General features: G+C 45.1%; 1 non-coding gene across 1 annotated transcript; it reads left to right on the forward strand.

The window, feature by feature from the left end:
* The first annotated feature begins 1,465 nt into the window (after window positions 1–1,465).
* LOC113461579 lies at window positions 1,466–1,572 on the forward strand. The gene has a single exon (XR_003383857.2). It is a non-coding gene; the product is annotated as a small nucleolar RNA R71 (small nucleolar RNA).
* The last annotated feature ends 15,811 nt before the right edge of the window (window positions 1,573–17,383 follow it).

The following is a 17,383-nucleotide window of genomic DNA, read 5'->3' on the forward strand; positions in this document are numbered from 1 at the left end:
TAAGATAACAGGTATTGGAGTGGTACAATTCATGACAGGCTGGGTATCTAATACTATGAAGTCGACTGAAAAATAGAATTTATCAATTTGGACAAGTACATCCTCGACTACTCCTCTTGGTATCTTTATAGATCGATCAGCAAGTTGGAGAGTAACCTTGGTGGGTTTTAGTTCACCAAGTCCTAACTGTTCATAAACTGAATAGGGCAGTAAGTTAACACTTGCACCTAAATCAAGAAGGGCTCGTTGTATCCTGAAGTTTCCTAAGATGCAAGATATGGTAGGACAACCAGGATCTTTATATTTAGGTGGGGTGTTGTGTTTGAGAATAGCACTCACCTGTTCAGTTAGAAAAGCTTTCTTTTGTACATAAAGCTTTCGCTTTATGGTACGAAGATCTTTTAAAAATTTGGCATAAGATGGGATCTGCTTAATGGCATCTAATAAAGGAATATTAATCTTTACTTGTTTAAAAATTTCCAGAATTTCTTGGTCAGGTATTCCCTTTTTAGTTGCAAACAAGCGCTGAGGAAATGGAGCAACTATCTTGTGATGGGGTATTGGATCATCTTGTTCATTATCATCTTCATCCTTCTTTTCAATAGATTTTTCAGGTTTGCCATCTTTTGTCGGAATTTCTTTGTTAATTATTTTTCCACTACGAAGGGTTGTGACAGACTTAACTTGCTCAAATTTAGGTTGGGATGAACTTGCTTCATGGACCTCATGTTGACCCTTTGGGTTAGATTGAGATTGGGCTGGAAATGTCCCTTTTTCCCTAACATTGAGTTGAGCCTCAATTCTACCTACAGAATTTTTAAGTTCTTGAAGTGACTGCATTGTATTCTGATTTATTTGAGTCTGCCCTTGCATGAAGGTTTGCAAAGTATCTTTAAGGGATTTCCTATGTGGTGGCACATAAGGAGTAGGAACAGAATTTCCTTGAGATTCATTGGCAGTGGGTCCATGTCTCCAGCTAAAGTTAGGATGGTTTCGCCAATTAGGATTATATGTTTCTAGAAATGGTCTTTTATAAGTATTGGTGAAATTTGCTTGATCATGCAACACTTCTTGAAAAGCAGGGATTGTAGGACAATCCTTGGTTACATGTGTATTACTCTCGCAAATTCCACATATACTTTCAACAATAGTTTGTGCTTTTCCTATATTGGCTTTGCTTAATTCCATGGCTTCAACCTTCCTAGTCAGATTAGCAATTTTTACATTGACATCATTATCATCTTTAATAAGATATATTCCTCCTTTTGCATTAGGTGCTATTTTAGATTTTTCATTTTTATCTGTTGTATCCCAAGCTTGTGCATTTTCTGCTAAAAGATCAAAATAATCCCAAGCTTCATTTGGTTCCTTACTCATGAATTCACCATTACACATCATTTCTACAAATTGTCTCATATTGGAGGACAAACCATCATAAAAGAAACTAATGACCCTCCAAATTTCATATCCATGATGTGGGCAAGCAAGCAGAAGGTCCTTAAATCTTTCCCAACACTGAAAAAATGTTTCTCCATCTTTTTGTGCAAAGTTCATGATATTTCTTCTAAGTGTGTTTGTTTTATGTGTTGGGAAGAATTTCTTTAAAAATTCTCTTGTCATTTCTTGCCAGGTAGCTATGGTCCTAGGCCTTAAGGAGTGTAACCATGACTTAGCTTTTTCCTTTAAAGAAAAAGGAAATAACTTAAGCTTAACTACTTCTTCAGTGATATCATTGAAATGAAGTGTTGAACATACTTCATCAAATTCTTTTTGATGCAAATAGGGACTTTCAGAATCAAGTCCGTGAAACTTTGGGAGTAATTGGATTATTCCTGGTTTCATGTCAAAAGCTCCCGCAGCAGTAGGAATAACCATACAAGATGGGGTACTGGTCCTAGTGGGTTGTAGATAATCACGAAGCGTTCTAATAGGTAAATCATCTTGAAATTCATTATCTCCCTGATTACTACCATTATCTTCCATTTGATTATTTGAACTTTTATCCCTAGATTCAACTCGGAATAATCTTTTCGTTTTATCCCTTTGCCACAACCGCATATACTGACCAATTAACCAGTCGACTTTTTTTTTTAATTATTATTATTATTATTTATTTATTTATTTATTTTGTATATATACATATATTTTAGAGTTTTGGATGAGTATGAATATTACCTAAAGCTATGAATATTGACACCCTGCTACTAAAATTATTCACAATCAAACAGTATCAAAGCATAGCACCCTTATTTCTAATGTTTTCCTAAAAAATTTCTAGACAGCTCCTAACTGGTTTGAAGAGTACACTTAAGCCTCCAATCCGGTCTAATAACCTAGTCGACCAGGTAAGCTCCCAGGTAAATGGAGGGGTCACGATGCGTGTAGCAAAGGTCCCACTTAAAACCCACTTTTCTCGAACAGAAACTGTCTCCCTTCAATCACTTAGAGGGACAAAGCTTGCCTAGACATCGACCGGGGTCATAGAGCGAAATTGGTGCAACTTTCAGTGGTCTTCGTCCTATTGAGCTCGAATATCCTTAGGGGCCAACGTCTAGTTGATTTTAATTAGGCTTAGGATATTTATGCACTGGGATGATTTTTGGGCTAAGGACGAGTGATGAAATCCCGACCTTATCTATTTAATGGGTTCAGCCCTTAGATTATTTTATGCAAATGCTTTATACTATATGCAACAATCAAGAAGATTTTTAACATTTTATGTCATGACATTAAATTGCATTTGAATAGTTGACCAAGCAAACTAGCTAAATTTTTTTTTCTTTTATTTATTTATTTTTTATTATTTTATTATTTTAATTAATAATTTTTTTTAATAATTTTTTTTAAACAAGAGTAAAATTCTAATCTAGGAAAAATAGGACTAGTATGAACAAAACAGAAAAATTAATTTAAATACTCACGGCCGGAGTTCGTTCACTCCGGAAATCCAAAAATTTGATCTTGATCTTCCTCGTTACTAGTCCTACTTTGTGTCGTCCTTGAATCTGTAAAGATTTGAAATTTCAGCTGTGTTAAAAATAAAGAAAAATTGAAGAAATAGAAATTAAAAATTGAAATTTGCAGCCTTGTTCTCGTTCGCACGTTGCAAATCCCCGGCAATGGCGCCAAAAACTTGCTACGATTTTAATCTTGCTCTTTTAAAAAGGGAAATTAAATGTAGAATACCCCAAGTATAGGGTGTAGCAAAGTAATATTCTCGGTGAGTCCGAGATCGAATCCACAGGAATTTGACAGTGAACAAAAACTAAAGGCTAAATAATATTCAGATTGACAAAAATATAACTAAGGCATTAGGATTCAGCCTAGCACTTAATCATGCTTTTCTTAAAATCATCTATTAATCATAATAAAATAGATTGAGTTTTATGGGCAGCATTACAGTAATTCTATTTTAAACTACAGGGATTTCTAAGCATCTGTTATACCCGGGGAAAATAACAAATCAAAGAAAATATATAAGTTTGAAATAATTTCGATCAATCTACTGCACCATAAATCAAATCTAAAACATTAAAATCCCATTGATGATTAAAGAAAATACATGAAGAAAATGCTAGGCTTTTCCCTAGCCTTAGTTAAAAAAGATTTAGCTATCCATATGAGATGCAAACATTTTTATAAAAGGGATTAGCATAGAATAAATAAAATAAGCATAAATCCCTTTTTCTTTTCTTTCTTCTCTTAAAGAAAACAGAGGCCTCTGTTTTCTTTCTTTTCCTTGGCTTTTCTCCTCCCGATGCTTCTCCTCTCTCGCCCGGCTAGGAAAGATGCAATTGAAGACTTCCCTGGTTCCGTGGCCTCCCCTCGCCTGATCCGTGGCCTCTTCCTTCGTGGCTTCTCCTCCTCTCTCGCCCGGCTGGAAAGATTGGAAGAGGAGATGCTCCGGATGGCTCCCCCTTAAATCCGTCGGTTGCTTCCCCCCTCTTTCGTCGGCCTCCTCCTCCACCGGATGGCTCCCCTTTTTATAGCATGTTGAAGGCGCGGCTGGTGAGACGCGTGGAGGTTTGGGGATGATCCGGTTGCTTGAGATGCGGGATGAAGTTGAATCGCTTGGGACTCTTCAGCTGGGAACGTTGCAGAAGTTTGGGAGTTGCGCACATCGCCACAAATGCAGGGAAACTCCTCACGGATGCATGCTCTATTTGTTAGATGTATGCCCTAGAAGCCAATTTGGCTGACACATTGTTGATTCTAGGGACATAGTTTTGTACTTGACTGTTTATTATTGAATAAATAAAAGGCATCTTTTCATTCATATTATTTATGTGTCTATGAATCGTCCAAGGAATTAATAAGATGATGATACATATTCTCAAGAGTTGAGAATTTGAGCCACGTATCATTGGTGATTAATTTTTAAATGCTCCTGATCAATGGATCATCACGAGGACGGTGATCGATCCGATCAGTGCACAGATCACTTTCCTTCTGGATGGACGAGACTTGAGTCCACAGTGTAGGGACACTGAAGTGATAGTGCAGGTGCTTGTTAGAGAACAAGGGTACTGAGCGTGACCAAGACAAGAAGTCACTTGGATGTCTATCCACTCGTCAGTGACTTGCTTGATGTTGCAGTAGTGTGACTGGTCCTTTGACCTGCGGTGCTTCAGCTACTCACAGTGAGGTTATTGTAGTTTGACTGCACACATACATGGTCTCTAGCCATATGGGTCCATGCAGTGTAGATTGGCTGCAGTAAGTTCACTGTAGGAGTAGGGTATGCACCTATAAGGAATCTATCGACTGATGTGGTTGGATCCACTAGACCGCCTCGGACTTAATCATTTGGTTATTTTTGCTTTTGAGTCCTTGATGTTAATTTTATTTCAGCATAGCCTTGCTCGGGTTAGCCGACTTGGCCTTTATTAGAGTCGCTTTGGGTTTAGTTGTTTCTTGAATTCAATTAGATCAAGTCAAGTTAAGGGGTCAGGTAGCCACCTATAAATAGATGTGGTGAGCACCTATTTCAATATGCAAAAATTAATTGAAAGGCTTTTGCCCTAGCTCTCTTCCCTTCTCTCTTCTCTTCTTGCGACGCCTTCCCCCTCTCCCTAGGCCGCCGTCCAAGGCCGCCACCCCTCCTTCATCCGGCTGCACCACCTCTGTCCCGAGAGGCCAGCCACCTTCTCCCTCTTCTTCCTCTCCTCCTTGATCCCTTCCAGCCTCTACAAACAACTCCATCCCGTCGGATTTTCAGCCCGTCCTTCCCTATGCAGTCATCAGTCGGAGGCTGATATCTCAAGATCCCGACATTATCTCTAGACCCACGACCTACCGCTGGAAAGCTAACGCGGATATCTACAACATATCCAAAATTGAGATCGATCTGACGGATGGATCTTCAGAAATTGTGTCTACAATTAGGTCAGAACCATCCTTCCAGAAATCAAGAAGAGTCAAGAATCTTGAGATACAGATCAAATTCTATCGGATCGCATCAATTTGGTATCAGAGCAGTTCAATCCTTGGCCTTGGAAGATGGTGAACACCCGCTCTACAACCTCGAAGCAGCAAGAAGCGGCATCTTCAAAGGGCATCGACCCACATCAAGAAGGCTCGCGATCACCCGCGGCCTCGGCGGACCTGAGACCCGATCTTGATTCCACCGACCGTCTCTTGGAGTTCTTGCGTGGGAATCAAACAACTATGCAGCAGAGCCAACAACAATTGATGGAGAAGATGGATACCACGCAACGCCATATCGAGATGATGTTGCAACTATTGCTAAATCAGCGGCAAGAAACTCCACCGGGGGGAGCTCCGCGTCGGACCCGGGTGGAATCTCCGGCCCCTACCCGTGGACGACCAGGACGGAGGGGACCCCCTCCTCGTGAGCCTCTCCTTCCCAACCCACCAGAGGAGATGCAGCTGGACCAAGGAGAAGATCGACCTAGACCTCGACTCGAGCTCATACCGATTGGCGCACGCGCTAGGGCTCGGGGGATGAGCCCGATTGGCATCGACGACGGGTCGGATATGGAGGATAATCCCATTCAGAATTTTCAGATGAGGAACCAGCGTGTGGGAGAGTACCCACGCCGAGGATATGAACGAGATCGGGACCGTAATGGAGATCGAGAGGGAGGAAATCGCGGACTGACTCTTAGGCTGAAATTTCCCAAGTTTAAAGACGGCGATCCTCTCGATTGGGTGTATCGAGCTGAGCGGTTCTTTCACTACCATGGCACAGCGGAGGACCAAAAGGTATTGATCTCATCTTTTCACCTAGAAGAGACCGCCCTGCGATGGTTTCAAACCGCCGACCGAGCCCGACCTTTCAACGGTTGGGAGGATTTTTCTGCAGCAATTTGTCGGCGTTTCGGCCCTACCGAGTACGATGACTTCCAGTCTATACTATCAAGGGTCACCCAAAAGACTACTGTTAGAGCCTTTCAAGAGGAGTTTGAGAGGATCAGCAACCGAGTGGTGGGGTGGAGCGACTCCGCGCTGAAAAGCGTATACCTCGGAGGACTTCGTGTCGACATTCAAGCCGAGGTGAGGACTTTGCGGCCACAATCTCTGGAGGATGCCTTTGCCTTGGCCCTAATGGTGGAAGAGAAGATCAAGACCACTCGATCAGCGGCACGGGGCAGCTGGACCAACCTCCGGGCCGGCCAAACCGCAGGGGGCTCCATCGGCCAGCCGAGAGCGCCGACGGTTGCAGCAGCCAACACAGGGCCGAGGACCCCTCTTCGCTTGTCAGGCGACGTCAAGAGGGTTGAGCGTCCACCCGGGAGGACCTTGACACCAGCACAAGTGGAGGAACGTCGAGCAAAAGGCCTATGTTTTCGCTGCGACGAGAAATTTACACCGGGACACCGGTGTGCGCGGCCCGTCGGAGCGGTGATGTTGATCGACGGATTGGAGGACGAGGCCGTGGCTGAAGATGGTGATGAGGTTGCTGAGGATGAGCCCCAAGATTTAGAGGCCAAGGAAGAGGACGTGCCACCTCAGATTTCATTGCATGCCTACTCTGGATCGGCGACACCGAAAACGCTACGCGTGGACGGCATGATCAAAAGACGTGTGGTGCGTATCCTCATAGATACGGGCAGCACCCACAATTTTTTGGATGAGAGGCTCGTCAAACAGATCGGTCTCATAGTAGAGCCGACATTGGGCTTCGACGTGGCATTGGGTGACGGAGCCACGTTGAGGGCGGAGGTCATATGCCGAGGCATCACTTTGACGATCCAGGGCAGCCAATTCAAGCTCGATCTCTATCCGTTGGCATTACGAGGAGCTGATTTGGTCCTTGGTACGCAGTGGCTGCAGAGTCTTGGCCCGGTTACATTCGACTTCGCCGAGATGTGGGTGACTTTCAGATGGAGCGGACGGCGAGTTAGATTGGATGGCATTCGGCCTAGCCCAAGGGCTGCACTTCAGCCCCAGTCGGCTTGCTCGGACCCGACGCGCACAGCTACTTGATGCAGCTCTTACCTCTGTCGACGGAGACCACGACCGAGGCAGGTATACCTACTGATTTGGCTGCTCTCTTACAGAGGTTCGCAGATTTATTTGAGGAGCCTCATGGTCTTCCACCCGAGAGGGAGCACGATCATCACATAGAGATTGTACCGGGAGCAGAACCGGCGAATGTGAGGCCTTACCGCTACCCGCACGTTCAGAAGGAGGAGATCTCAAAGATGGTACGAGAGATGTTGGAGAGCGGCATCATTCAGCCCAGTAGAAGCTCATATTCATCGCCGGTGCTGCTGGTACATAAGAAGGACGGGACGTGGCGATTCTGCGTTGACTACCGGGCACTTAACGCGATCACCGTTAAGGACCGGTATCCGATTCCAGTCATCGAGGAGCTGTTGGATGAGCTTGCTGGTGCGGAATACTTCAGCAAACTTGATCTCCGTGCCGGATACCACCAGATCCGTGTCAGGCCCGAAGATGTGCACAAGACGGCGTTTCGGACACACGATGGCCATTATGAGTTCCGGGTGATGCCGTTCGGCCTCACCAATGCACTAGCGACGTTTCAGGGGCTCATGAATGACATATTCAGACCATTACTACGACGGTATGTCCTTGTATTCTTCGATGACATACTGGTTTACAGTCGTTCATGGCAGGAGCACCTAGAGCACTTAGAGGAAGTGCTGAAAATTCTGCGCAGAAATCAATTGAAGGTTAAGCGATCCAAGTGCCTATGGGCCGAGCCGAAGGTCGAGTACCTAGGCCATGTCATCTCTGCTGCAGTTGTGGAGACGGACCAAGCAAAGATACATTGCATGACTGAGTGGCCGCTACCCAACAACCAAAAGGAGCTGCGAGGATTTTTGGGCCTAACCGGTTATTACCGCCGGTTTGTGGAGGGATATGGAAAGATCGCCGTGCCACTGACCCTGTTGCTGCGAAAGGGCGAGTTTAGATGGACCGAGGCAGCGACGGAAGCATTCGAGAAGCTCAAGGAAGCCATGACGACGGCCCCGATTTTGGCGCTACCCGATTTCGCCAAACCGTTTGTAGTCGAGTGCGATGCTTCCGGTGCCAGCATTGGTGCTGTTTTGATGCAGGAGGGACGGCCAATTGCTTTCATGAGCAAGGCGTTGTCCCCTAGGACCCGCTCGCTGTCCACATATGAGAGGGAGATGATGGCGGTCATCCATGCAGTCACAAAGTGGAGGCCGTACCTTATCGGCCGCCGATTCATCGTTCGGACTGATCAGCAGAGCCTTCCATTTTTTCTTGAGCAGCGCATACATACTCCAGCCCAGCAGAGGTGGGTGTCGAAGCTTCTCGGCTACGACTATGAGATGGTGTACAAAAAGGGCGCAGAAAATCGAGTGGCGGATGCACTATCACGCCATCCCGAGTCTGGCGAGTTGGCGGCTTTGACTATGCCGGTTTTTCCTTTTATTTCAGACTTGAGGACCGCCACATGCCGGGATCCGGACCTAGTACAGATCCAGAGGGAGTTGGCAGTAGATCCGAGCAGTCATCCCGAGATGGAGGACCAAGATGGGTTGATTCTGGACTATGGGTTGATCCGCGTGCCCACCGATTCAGCCATGCGGCAGGTATTGATCCAGCACTTCTATAATACTCCTTTTGCTGGACACGAGGGATTTTTCAGGACTTACAAGAGGCTGAGCCAGAGCTGTACGTGGGTAGGCATGAAGGCAGCGGTCAGAGCTTATGTACAGCAATGCGATGTGTGCCAAAGGGCGAAGGCGGATTCACTGCGACCTGCGGGTCTACTTCAGCCTTTACCGATTCCTGATCAGGTTTGGGAGGATGTGTCGATGGACTTCATTGAGGGGCTGCCATTAGTTCGAGGGTACTCAGTGATCATGGTCGTTGTGGACCGCCTCAGCAAGTATGCCCACTTTTCGGCGCTCGCACATCCATTTTCTGCTCAACGGGTGGCAGAGGTCTACATACGGGACATTGCTCGATTACATGGTATGCCTCGGACTATTGTTTCTGATCGTGACCGCATTTTTGTTAGCGCATTCTGGCAGGCTTACTTCAAACAGCAAGGGACGAAGCTTGCCATGAGCTCGGCTTACCACCCTCAGACCGATAGGCAGACGGAGGTGGTAAACCGCTGCATCGAGCAGTACTTGCGCTGTATGATTGGTGATCGGCCCCGAGAGTGGCTTTCTTATTTACCTTGGGCCGAGTATTCATACAACACCGCTTTCCACTCAGCCATAGGGATGACACCCTTTGAGGCGGTGTATGAACGAGTACCACCGACTCTGCGAGTTTATGATCCACTGTCACATGCGGACCGGACAGAGGCAGATTTTGAGCTCTTAGACCGCGATGCTACCTTACGGCGGTTAAAGTTCCACATAACGACTGCGCAGAACAGGATGAAGCAGCTGCATGATCGGAAGCACAGAGATCCAGTATACGAGGTGGGCGACTGGGTATACGTCAAGGTGCAACCTTATCGACAGTTGACACTGCGGCCCATGGCGAACCAGAAGCTCTCTCATCGCTTCTATGGGCCCTTTCAGATAATGGAGCGCATTGGACCCGTGGCGTATCGCTTGGACTTGCCGACTACATCGAGAGTTCACCCGGTATTCCACGTGTCGCTTCTGAGGGCCCGGCTTGGACCCAAGACATCTGTCGGCCCAATCATACATGAGCCACCGGAGGACGAGGTAGTGGAGCCAGTTCGAGTGCTGGCGAAGCGCATAATACGAGTAAAAGGACGACTGGAAACCCAGATACTAGTGGAGTGGCTAGGGAGAGCATCAGACCAGGCCACATGGGAGTTTGAGACTGAGATACTTGATCGTTTCCCTGACTTCCGACCTTGAGGACAAGGTTAAGGGAAGCTTGGTGGAGTGATGCGGTTGGATCCACTAGACCGCCTCAGACTTAATCATTTGGTTATTTTTGCTTTTGAGTCCTTGATGTTAATTTTATTTCAGCATAGCCTTGCTCGGTTTAGCCGACTTGGCCTTTATTAGAGTCGGTTTGGGTTTAGTTGTTTCTTGAATTCAATTAGATCAAGTTAAGGGGTCAGGTAGCCACCTATAAATAGATGTGGTGAGCACCTATTTCAATATGCAAAAATTAATTGAAAGGCTTTTGCCCTAGCTCTCTTCCCTTCTCTCTTCTCTTCTTGCGACGCCTTCCCCCTCTCCCTAGGCCGCCGTCCAAGGCCGCCGCCCCCTCCTTCATCCGGCTGCACCACCTCTGTCCCGAGAGGCTAGCCACCTTCTCCCTCTTCTTCCTCTCCTCCTTGATCCCTTCCAGCCTCTACAAACAACTCCATCCCGTCGGATTTTCAGCCCATCCTTTCCTACGCAATCATCAGTCGGAGGCTGATATCTCAAGATCTTGACATCATCTCTAGACCCACGACCTACCGCTGGAAAGCTAACGCGGAGATCTACAACAAATCCAAAATTGAGATCGATCTGACGGACGGATCTTCAGAAATTGTGTCTGCAATCAGGTCAGAACCACCCTTCTAGAAATCAAGAAGAGTCAAGAATCTTGAGATACGGATCAAATTCTATCGGATCGCATCATCGACCTTGATAGAAGAGGAGTGATCCTATGTGATTTGTTAGACTGAGTTCTAAGACCTTGGCCAGGGCAGTAATATAAAGTGGAAAAAGAGTTTTCCACTATCGAACTCAAGTCGAATAAATCTTGACATATGACAGACGATGGAGTTTGACGAGTTGTCCATGACCTCCGTCCTGTAGGGATCCACGATAGTAGGACTGTATCACATGTTAACTGCACCTAGAGGTTCATCTTTCTATTCTACTGGGTAGCCACTACATGCTGCTAGGTGTCACTGGTGGATGGTGGGACTCATAGGGATTATCTTGATGATCGATAAACCCTAATGAGTTGAGTTGGAATCGTTCCAACCCATTGAAAGGAGTTTTCAATGATATTGTGATAGATATCATAATATATCTCACTACCAGTCAGAGTAGAACCTATGGGGTCACACACACTAGAAGTATTGACCGATCCGATGGTTGAATAGTGATTATAAATCACGAGTAATCAATTAGATTGATATTCGGTTGAAGAAGGAACAAAGGAAATTAATTAATTGGACTTAAACACAAATCCTACTTCGGGTAGGATTCCTAGAGTCCTAATTGGATTAGGACTGGGAATCCTAGTTGGAGTAGGACTGGGATTCCTACTTGGAATAGGATTCCTACAACCCTAATGAGATTAGGAATTTTGAATTAAAATTGGATTCCTACTTGGAGTAGGATTCCTAGAAATCCTAATTGGATTAGGACTTCGGATTCAAATAGAGTCCTAATTGGATTAGGACTAAAATTAAATACATCCTAATTGGATTAGAATTCCTTAAGTCTAAATTAATTATTAATCTAATGAATCAACATGACTCCTAATTGGATTAGGATTGAAGAGTTCAATTGAGTCATGGTTCATTCAAGTTCTAATAGGATTAGGACTAGCATGGATTGAACCCAATTTATTCATGATTTGGTTAAAGCCTAATAGGATTAGGACTTAGCCATAAGAGGGACACCTAATCCTCCTTAGAGGAGGATTAGGGCATCACAAGAAGGAGGGATCACGCCCCTTCTCCTCTCCTTGTGTGCGGCATGAAGAGAGGGGCCGGCGCCCCCTTCTTATGGAATTAACTCTAGGGCTCCTAGATTGTAGGAGTCCTAGATGGCTATATAAGAGGAGGCAAGGGGCCGGCGCCCTAATGCACTTGAAGCCCTCCTCTTGCTGCCGCCACCCTCCCCTCTCCTCCCTTGGTTCAACCGCAAGCAAGGTGCAAGGGAAAGAAGAGCTTGGCGACATCCCTTCTTTCTCCTCTTGGCTTCAACGCATGAGAAAAGAAGAAGGCTGCGAAGGTGTGGAGTGATTGATTAAAACCCCATTTGATTTTGATGAGCTCAAAGCATTTGAGTATATCTTGTGATTACTAATGAATTCAATTGAGTGTTTCAGTGAAAATCCTGTCCAAGTGTCTCTAGATTTGGTTCATAGTATTTTAGATAAGTTAAGAAGTCTGCTGAACCAAAGTCTGAGACTCGAGTCGACTCTCGAGTATCACGAGTCGACTCCAAGCGTATCAAGTTCACTGGCACGAGCTCGAGTCGACTCCAGACTAGTACGAGTCGACTCCGACTGAAAACAGAAAGAAGAACAGAAAGCCTCATCTCAGAATCTGTCAACGAGTCGACTCCTGAAGTGCGCGAGTCGACTCCAATGTTCAACGAGTCGACTTCAGGATAGTAAGAGTCGACTCCAAGAGGTACACAAAGAAAAGTCAGAGAGCAGTTTCTCGGGTCTGAGATTCGAGTCGACTCCAGTGGAACGCGAGTCGACTCCGATGGTTGGCAAGTCGACTCCAGAGAAAGCAAGAGTCGACTCTCAGCCGTACACAAAGAAAAGGTCAGAGAGCATTTTATGGACTCTGAGATTCGAGTCGACTCCCGCAATACGCGAGTCGACTCCGAGACTGTGCGACCATCGACAGACAGAAAACCATGTTACTGCCTCTGAGATTCGAGTCGACTCCCAGACAGCTCGAGTCGACTCCAAGACAAGCTTCACGTCAAAAGGCAGAAGACCAACTTTCGGAAACTGAGAGCCGAGTCGACTCCAAGGAAGTTCGAGTCGACTCCAAGACTGGATGAGCCAAAAGACAGAGAATCGGGAGTTCGGGCTCTGAGATTCGAGTCGACTCCAAGGACAGTCGAGTCGACTCGAGTGGACAAAATTCAAAATTGGATCCACGGACTTCAGTGGATGAGCCGACTCCAAAATTGCCAGGTCAGCTCCAGAAGTTGGCGAGTCGACTCCGGATCAAGACGAGTCGACTCCCAGTCGTGACGGCAACTTTAATTCAAATTTGGAACAGTTGCCGAGTCGACTCCTGATCGCGCGAGTCGACTCCAACCCACCAACGGTCATATTGTCAGGCTGCGCAGAGTGTGCAGAACGGGCAGAAAAAGCAGTGTAACGGCTAGTTTCCGTGGGGGTTGGCTTAAATAGCCACAGAAGACTGTAGCAAAGCAGGGAACAACTATTTCACTCCAACTAATCAAGCATTCAAGCTCTGCAACGTGCTCTTCAACGAAAAAGAGGAAGATCTGCATTTACTGCTTCCAACTACATCTTCCCAGCAATTAAAGCCTCCTTCTCCTGCATTCAAGTCGACTACTCTTTCAAGAGGAGACCAGAAGTTTAAGAAGCCATTCCTCATCTCCAATATAAAAGCGTTTGAGGCTTCTTAACTTCATTTATTGTTCATATTGTTTTCATCTGCTTTTTTGAGAAGCTCATTTTCTGTTTTCTTTCTACAACTTGTATTTACTTGGTTCAATCGGGGATTGAATCAAGGGGATTAAGGTTGGTTGGTGAGCCGAGTTAAAACCAACGTGTGTAAGGGTTCGATTGTGATCCCGGAAAAACAATCGGGGGTGGTTCTAGTCGGTGAGCCTGGAAAAACCGACCGAGTTCGTTGTGAGCTCGTAAAACAACAAGTTTGGTTGTGAGCTTGGAAAACAACCGCCTGTAATCCAAGGGGATTATAGTGAATTCCCAAGTGAGACTTGGGGAGTGGACGTAGGAGCAAGGGTTAGCTCCGAACCACTATAAAACTTGTGTTTGGAATCCGCTCCCGGGTCGTCGCTCTGCTGCGTCTGGCCCGTCCTCTAGGCACCATAGTAATTAATTAAATAACTTGCAATAGTTTTTAATTAATCATCCATAACGTTTTAAATTATCTAAATTATTTTAAAACCCAATTCACCCCCCCTCTTGGGTTGTCTATCTGGGCAACAGAAGGGCTTTGATCTTCTTTCTCTTCTTCATCCTTCTTCTTCCTCCTCTCAAGTGCAATCAAGAGTTGATTGAAAGAGAGGAGATCAGCCATCAAAAGAAGTCTTTGCAAGGGAGCTAGCACCCCGGAAAGACAAGAAAGATTTGATCGGTCCTCTACTTCGTGTGGATATCCGTAGAGGCCGGATGTTTGAACGGCTTCAAGCGAACCCTCTTCCGAAAACCACGAATTCAGATTTGCGGTGATCATCTACCCGCGCAAGGTGAAGATCTGATCTTCCTAATGGTTTTAAAAGTTTTAATTCTTACCTAATTACGAAAGGTCTCGAAACAACGTTCATGCAATGAACGTTGATCCCGCACATGCCCCCTTTCCGCTGCCATCTGATTTTTGTTTTGAAATATCAGCGGCATGGGCGGGTTCCCAACAGTGGTATCAGAGCCTAGGCTTCGTAGATTAAGGTAAGAATTAAATATCTAAAGGCTTATTAGATCTGAAAATTGAATGATCATGCATGCTGAAAATTTCTGCATGCAGATTTTTCAGGGGTGCTGATTTTTGCATGCTGATTTTTATGTGATAAAATGATGATTCTAATTGCGTTGTTCATGAGATTACAAAGTTTAGAATCATGATTAGCATGATCAGCAACCTATGTCATGACATAATCAGTTAGTTTTCAGATCTGAAAATTATAATTGTTGCATATGGTGATGATCATAGGATTCAAACCCTTTTGGTATCAAATGTAATGACCTGCGATGTGATCTGCGATGTCATGTAATTTTTCAGATGCTTGCATGCATCTTATATGATGTTTTGAGAGGCCTGCGTGCCTCCTAAAAGGAGATGTAATTTATTTTTATTTTTATTTTACATCTGGTTGTATTTTTGTGATGTGATGTACGTCAACGATCAAGTCGAAGATGATGCATGAGATGGCAAGGGGTCTAAGCGGTTGATGGCGATTGGATCAAGAGTTGGTCAAGGATCGAATCAAGGAGGCTTGGAACCAATTCAAGAGTTGAAGACCATTTGATCGATTGACGTGCATGTGCTTGTAATACGACCTAACTAGAATCCATGATCATCACCTATTTAAAGTTTAGCTTTAATTTGATGCTGCGATTATAGCTGCCTGTGATGTGCCGTTTGCATGTGATGTGAATGCGAGTCGGGTAGATAGGTTTACATGTGATGTAGCAAACCCAATTGAGACCTAAATCAAAACCTCCTCAATCACGTCGAAAGTGAACCGACATGAGCAAGTCATATTAGATTAATTGATCTAATTGGTGTCTAGGAAAGCATAAAAGGTGGTTACTTAATTAGAACCTTACTCTCTGAGTAAGGGGAGCCTCCCACCTGCTTACCTGGCAAATTGTTCGATTACCTCTTATGAAGGGCTCAAGTTGCAAACACTAAGACCTGATTAACCAATATTAAGTCAATAGGTCTTCCACTGTAGTAGAGCTGCTAAGGCCTTTCTGATGTTGATTTGTCTCGGCTGGACACAGTGGTCAAGTTGCATCGGGGGGCTGGACCTCTCTATAGACATGAGATGTTGTAGGGTAAAGGTGGGGTTGGGCACCAATAACTGTTAGGTGAGGACCCAATGACGACTTTATTCCTACGGTTATACGGTGGGTCTGACTTAACTAAGAAATGGGACCAATAACTGTTAGGTGAGGTTTTCATGGCTTAGAGACCAAGTTACACTGCAACATGCTTGAGAAGCATTGTACAAGAGTTGTACACTCATCCATCTATGTGTCACCAATAACTGTTAGGTGAGGTGGCATGTAAATCGGTGGGACCGCAGTACCCACTAGAAACCCTAGTCGTGTGGGATTTCCATTTCCCTACCAGGGGAGTGTGAGGGATTCGAGAAAATAGTGGGAGTTACATTTGTTCTAAAAGACCTTAGAACAGATTAGGATCAAGTACAAAAGTCTAACTAGAATCTTTACTCTCTGCAGATACAATGTCAGCCTCAAACCCTTTGACCCGTATTCTTGAGACCAACCGATTGACCGGAACCAATTACAAAGACTGGCTTAGAAACCTCAAAATTGTTTTGGACTGTGAGAAAATAGGCTACATACTCGATTCAGATATCCCCACACTACCAGCACGTCCTACTGATGTTCAGCGACAGATGCATCAAAAATGGCTAGATGATGACATTAGAGTAAAATGCTATATGATGGCATCCATGTCTAATGAACTCCAATGCCAGCATGAAAATATGAAGACTGCTAGGGACATACTGGCACACCTGCAAGAGTTGTATGGTGAGCAGAGTCGCACAGCTCGTTTTGAAGTGTCCAAGAGGCTTTTCAAAGCAAAGATGCGCGAGGGGCAGTCTGTCCATGATCACGGTCTGACCATGATCAAGGACCTGGAGGAGCTTGAGAAGCTCGGTATGGACATGCACAAGGAATTACAAGTGGATTTGATCCTACAGTCACTTCCTGATTCATTTGGTCAGTTTATAGTAAACTACCACATGAATAAGATTGAATGCACTAAGACTGAACTAATCAACATGTTGGTAACTGCTGAGGGAGCCTTGAAAGGTTCAAGGGGCAATGTCCTTGCTGCTGAGTTGACTTCTGGTTCCAAGAGAAAGTCTACTTGGAAGAAAAAGAAGCCTGCTAAGAAGCAGAAGAAAGACAAGAAGCCAAAGAAGGAAGTTCAAAAGAAAAAGACTAACGACAAAGGAAAATGTTTCCACTGCAATGTCGAAGGCCACTGGAAGAGAAACTGTCCTTCATACCTCGAGAGCCTGAAGAACAAAGAAGGTGACACACCTTCAGAAGGTATAGACTTGCTCATAATTGAAACTAATCTAACGGTTTTTTCTACTTCTAGTTGGGTTATAGATTCTGGTTCTAGTGCTCATTTGTGCACTACCATGCAGGGTCTAAAGGAAAGTAGAAGGCTGGCGGAAGGTGCGGTAACTCTTCGGGTTGGCAACGGGGCAAAAGTTGCTGCTGTGGCTGTGGGCACCTACCATCTGCGACTACCGTCTGGATTTAGTTTATTACTTAGAGACTGCTATTATGTACCTGCTGCTAGCAG

The sequence above is a fragment of the Phoenix dactylifera genome, chromosome 9 (assembly GCF_009389715.1).
Source record: "Phoenix dactylifera cultivar Barhee BC4 chromosome 9, palm_55x_up_171113_PBpolish2nd_filt_p, whole genome shotgun sequence".
NCBI classification, from domain to species: Eukaryota; Viridiplantae; Streptophyta; class Magnoliopsida; order Arecales; family Arecaceae; genus Phoenix; species Phoenix dactylifera.